The sequence below is a fragment of the Mus caroli genome, chromosome 14, assembly GCF_900094665.2.
Source record: "Mus caroli chromosome 14, CAROLI_EIJ_v1.1, whole genome shotgun sequence".
NCBI classification, from domain to species: Eukaryota; Metazoa; Chordata; class Mammalia; order Rodentia; family Muridae; genus Mus; species Mus caroli.
Genome location: NC_034583.1, coordinates 77389172 through 77395443, shown reverse-complemented (window position 1 = coordinate 77395443; position 6272 = coordinate 77389172). Strand labels below are relative to the sequence as shown.

Here is a 6272-nt window from a genome sequence, read left to right as displayed (position 1 = left end):
CAGAGAATTATCTTTACCTGGATAAAATATTTATATATTTGTCTGCTAGGAAATACACCAATAGAATGTTTGAAGATGTAGTCAAATGTGCTGGAGAAGAAGTGAGAAATAAGATTGTCCTTTTGTTAGATGGCATATTAAGTTGCATGAAACTCCATGTTGTGTACTTTAGAGTTAAGTAATCAGTTTGTTTTTCAGGTTCACTCCCTGACCCCTCCCGTGATCGGTTCTCCTGTGTTTAACATTCAAAGGGACATGAGAATTCACTCGCTGAATTAAACTATTCTGGAAATGTTAGGTGGAAGTACAGCTGCTTTTCTTGATGGGCAGGGCCTCTTACCAACCTTGGAGCTAGTGAGTCAGCTATCAGTTCCTAGCGGTTCCTCATTTCTGCCTAGCATGCACCGTGTAGCACAGATGTAACCCAGTATCCCTCTCCTGATCCCTCCCCCCCCCCGTCTCTCTGTGCATATACTTGTTTATGCATGTGCTGTAGCATGCAGATGTCCAAGTTTGATATCAATAATATCCCCTGTACCATTCACCCTATTATTGCTTTAGAGGCTGGTTCATTCGAACCCAGAGCTCACCAATAAGGCTGATTTTATTGGCCTGCTTGCTCTGGGAATTCTCAGTCTTTTGGCCTTCAAGGCTGGAATTATAGGTCAGCTTCCATGCCCACTGTCTTACTTTCAGTTTTGTTGCTATGATAGCATTCATTTGATAACAGGCAATTGAGGGGTAAAGGGGTTTCTGTTAGATCTCAGTTGCAGGTTATAATCCATCATTACAAGAAAGTTAAGGCAAGAACATGAAACATCTAATCACATCCACAGTCAAGAACTCAGAGAAAATCATTGCATATGACTTACTGCTCAGTTTACCTTCTCCTTGTCATAGTCTAGGACCCAAAACCAAGGGCATGGTGCCATTCACACTAGACTGTCTTCTAACATCAATTATATAGCCAAGACAAACACCACAGACATGCCCATAGGTCACCTGATCTAGAAAATGCCTAAATTGCATCAAATTAAAATAAACCATAATATCCATGAAGCATTAAGATGGTTCTGAGAATCCAATCTCTGGACATTTTGCTCTAACTGTTTAGCCATCTATCTCCCTAGCCTTTAAACAAGGTCTTATTTGGAAAGTAATTCAAAGCCAAGAATCTAGGCTGGAAACTATGGTGCTTTGGACTCTTTCTTCAATGGTACTCTCTATCACTGCAGAAGTCTCAGAGGCACAAAAGAGGCCTATAAGCATAGCAGCATGGCAGAATTCTTTGCAATACAAACTTTTACATTTTTTTTTTCTGTTCAAGAATCACTGCTTTATTTTGGTATTTTCTTGTCTTTCCTCCATCTCTTTAACATCTTATTAAATGTGCATATAAATCTCTTTTTGTTTTCACATGTGTGGATGGGCGTTTTGTACATGTCTGTGCATGCTGTGAGGGAGGGTCAGGCATCACCACAGAGTATCATTCTTTAGAAACTGCCACCTTCATTTTTTGGGATAAGGTCTCTCACAGGCCTGGAGTGAGCCATATATGCTAGGCTGGCAATAAGCAAGTGCCATGGATTTATCTGTGTCTGCCTCTTTGACACTGGCATCACAAGTGTGTACCAACATAACTAATTTTTTTCTTTACATGAGTTCTTGAGAATCAAACTTTGGTCACTATGTCAGCAAGATAAGTAGTTTCCTGCCTGAACTATCTCCCAAGTCTATGTACATAACCTTAAAAGACACAATTCACTGGGTATCTGCTATATACAACATTGTAATAACTTGATTTACTCTCTAACATTCATAGTCATACTGCAATAATAAAAGTATTAGTTAAATACATAGAAAGGACACAGGATCAAGTTGGCAAAGTATATAGATAACTAGTATCAGAACTAACAGTTGGTATGCACCTAGGTTTGGACAATGTTTTGTCAATCCTGGATATACCGTGAAGAACAATAGAAAGCAAGCTTTGAATGAAAGTATTATAATTGGTTTTGCTTCATTTTAGCTTTGGGAAGCCTTGAGATTGAGAACTCAGAGAAATTGCCTTATTTTCTGACTGTAATGTTAAATCCACCCACGTCCTAGTATTACATGCAAGAGCATTTAGTTTGGGTTGGAGAAAAGTTTTATCTGTCATACAGGACTTTTGAAAAAAAAAATACCTTGAGAAAAACGAGTCTAACTAGTTATTTGTAAAATTTTATCTACAAGAGGCAGATAAATGAACCATTATGAAAGAAATCAATCTCCAAGGTTTAGACCGTGGAGCATAAAATAACAGGGAAACTGGGGAAATACCCCCAGTACGACTATTGTTAGCCATGTACAGCAGTGATGGAGATGAGAGCCTTTCCACTATTCTAAGATCACACTTTTGTCATTTTGTCCCATTATTAAGAAATAAATGAAGTATGATTTCAATGAATCTAGTTCATATAATAGAGAAAAAGAAGCAAAAGAGGATAGCAAGGCACATGGAACTATCTGGAAGCTCTGAGGGCCAGGGGAACTTACTTAAAATCATTGAATTTTTATGAGGCAATATGAATGCAAAGTGTGTTTTGCAGCTAGATATTCTTATGTCATGAATGCATCTTTGAATAAGGTTTCTGAATCACTTACGTTTATACCATAAGTGAGACAATTTAGGTAATTGTCATAATTGTGGCCATGTTCTGGATTGCTTTTCAATTCCCACTTCCAATTGTCTGCTCTTTCCATGAGACACAAGAGATGCAAAACTGGGGAAATATGATTTTTTTTTAGTTAGCTGCCCCTATTAATGAGATTAATCTACATTAGTCAGAAATTAAATATTAAATTAATCTATATTAGAGAGAAATTACATACTCACTTTGAAGCCCCCTAGTGTGATGTTTCCAAAGCAGTGTTGTGATTTATGTAAATCACATGCTCTCAGAGTTTGTAGAACTTAATTTAATACTCAGCATTCAGAAAAAGTTTTCTAAAATTATCACAGAAAGGCAAAAATCAAAACTACTTGGAATTTTAGGAAGTCTGAAAAGGTAATGTTTCTTGGCATATACATACACACATATATATATATATGTTAAATATATATTCTAATTTTCTCTTTATGCTTCATAATTTTTTCCCTATGGTCAATGACTGCTATTATCTACTGTCATATAAGGTACCATCCTAGCTGTGGACACTAGCTCATTTCACACTTTGTCATATGCTCACAGGTGACTAACAGACAATGTAGCTTTCTGAGATGCATGGCTAGTCTACAGGAATTTGGAATCTTGATCTCAAGTCTGCAAATGTATAGGTAAAAAATATTTGGGCTCTCCTATTCTTGAGATTTAGATTTGTAAAACAGATTAATAGGATGATAGAGCATATCTCTTAAAACTGTTGGAATACTAAATTGAGGGGTTTTTTGGTATTTATTTATTTATCTATTTATTGTTTTTTTGAGACAGGGTTTCTCTCTATAGCCCTGGCTGTCCTGGAACTCACTTTGTAGAGCAGGCTGGCCTGGAACTCAGAAATCCGCCTGCCTCTGCCTCCCAAGTGCTGGGATTAAAGGCGTGTGCCACCATGCCTGTCTAAATTGAGTTTTAATTACAAAAAAAAAAGTAGGAAATGGCTTAGTACAGGCTAGGTTCTCTACAAAAGTAGTCATAGTTGTCCTCTGTCATTTCAATCTAAAGAGTTTCTTATGGAAATGTGGGGGATGAGTGGCCCATGTGCTTTGTAACATTGGACTGCTCCTCCACACATACAGTTTTCAGTTTTGCTCTTCCAGTTATTCTGAATATAGAGAATGTCATATGGACCAAGAAATATTTGAAGATGTCCTTCATCATATACTATTAATCAAAATCACCTTTGAAAGTGATAATTATCCTGGTTAGTTTGAGTATATCCGAGGCCAAGAACCCAGAGTCTCCATTGAATAATTTCCTGGCTATCTGTGAAATATTCTTCTTTCTGTTTAATGAAACTTATTGCTTGGGAAAAAATGCAATGCATCTTCGCTTCCAAGGCTTGTTTCCTGTACAGATCACATGCTTCTGTGATCATGGCCTCTTTTAGTGGACTTTTCTTGAACTGAACATAGATTCAGTTTCCATTACCTCTGAAAGTCAGACGTAAAGAGAACTTTGTGCTTAGTGTGGTTTTCCTTTTCTAACAGTCTACTATCTATTCTCACTTGTTTATTTATCTTTGTGCTTTAAAAAGTTTCCTCTCATGAACTGTACTCAGTTCGTGTGATGGTTGAGTCTCAAAGTGAAGGAACTTCCCAGTTTGGGCCAATGGTGTGGAAGGGCTGCTGTTGAAAAATCACTCTTCTTGTTTTACATGATATGTCTATTAATGCAATCCGATATAACTTGCCTTTTGGTGACAGTGTTACACTGCTGAATCATATTCAATTTTGCATCCATTATTTCTTCCCCAGTGAATCAGAGAACATTTGTCTTTATTAGCTTTCACAGTATTGATTTCTGCCCTTTCCTTTTTCTATTGATATCAAGCCACATTTTAATCATATCTGCCAGACTTGAGTCTTGTATCTTAACATAAAATAAAATCCAAGTGGGAATTTAAAAAAAAATTAATTGAGAATGATTTGTTGAGTTCTATCACACTGTAAGAGTACCGAGTACTAAGAATCTCTAATGGCAATAGGGAGGGCTCAATAAATGATTGACATTAATTTTCTTTTGCTGTGAGAATGGTTTCATAAATATTGAATTACCAACAGCAATTGGTTGAGGCTAATTTGCCATGAAAACTATGTGAAGATTTCATGCTTATGAGGTCTACGGAATGGGCTGCATTGTGCTGATCATGGACCGTCATTTATAAAATGCCTGCTATGATGAGAACTCCATCCACAGTCATATTGAATACGATGGTTTTCTTCTTATGATGATTTAAAAACCATAACCCCAGGGGCAATCTGGATATTTGTTTTCAGTCACTTAAATGTTATGATTATTTACCAGCTATAGAATAGGAAAATTTCAAAATATAAACAAGATAAACCTATACTACAGAATTTAAACTATTTCTCTTTATGTGTTTAAAATAATCTCTTAGCTAGTTTTAATGAAGTGGTTAACTTTAAGAAGTTGAATATTTGAAACTTTCAAAACTTTAGCTTTTAAGGGAAAGATATTTAAGAATTAGTCTAACTTTAAATAACTGAGTAAGCTCTTACCCACCAGTGAGCAGCTTACATTTCACAGAAACAGAACATTAGAAAGTTTCATGACAGAATTACTACAAAGAGTGATTAATTTCATCATGTTTCTTTCACTTCGGCAGCACATATACTAAAATTGGAATGATACAGAGAAGATTAGCATGGCCCCTGTGCAAATTCGTGAAGCATTCCATAATTTTTGAAATAAATATAATAATAATAATAATAATAATAATAATAATAATAAAAATAAAGAGAAAAACATTATACCTCCAAATGTATAATTGTGTCACTGAGTGCAAAGACTGGAGGGGGGTCTTTTTTTATATACATGAAAGTTTCAATGTGGTATTATGCATATCTATACAGTGTGTGTGTGAATAAACTCAGTGATTATAGAAGTCTGTTCAATTCTCTCAGGTCACTAAGATTAATGGCAAACATAGAGCTGAGCATGTAACATCCACTGGACACTTAAGGTTTTACACTTCAAAATGCCTCAAGATTTAAGTCATTTTGTCAAGGTGAAACTGATATTCAGTTTTAAGGGGACATGCTGTAGGAGGTATTTTCTGTGAGGATGTTTCTGGGCAGAATTTACAATTAAGCCTGTATACTTGAATTAATCTCTGTGCCCTCCAGAATGCAAGTGAGACCCTTCAGTGAGTTAAAGGGCCTCACAAAAGCAAAAGTCCGAGTGTAGCAGGTCTAAGACTTTTCACTCTTGCATGTTGGCCTCCAGCTGTGAGACCAGCTTATTCTTGATCTCCATCAGCTGTTAGTCTACCCTGAAGACTGCATACTTGTCAGTCTAATTACGTTTTGAGCTACTTCATTAAAATAAGTATATTTCTCTATAAAATCATATGATTTTGCTTTCTTTATGGGCTCATTTATTTGTGGTCTTAAAGGGTTTTTTGTTTTGTTTTGTCATAGTAGCTACAGACAATTCATTATTCCTTCTAAGGGAAAAGATTAAAAATGATAAACATTTATTTTTAAACTACCAAGCACATTGTTCTTGCTATTTCTAATCATGGGAACTTGTTGAAAGTGAACTGTATAA

The 6272-nt window shown here is 35.9% G+C and overlaps 1 pseudogene; it reads left to right on the top strand.

Moving 5' to 3' along the window:
* The first annotated feature begins 5309 nt into the window (after window positions 1-5309).
* On the top strand, window positions 5310-5406 carry LOC115029382 (annotated as a pseudogene).
* The last annotated feature ends 866 nt before the right edge of the window (window positions 5407-6272 follow it).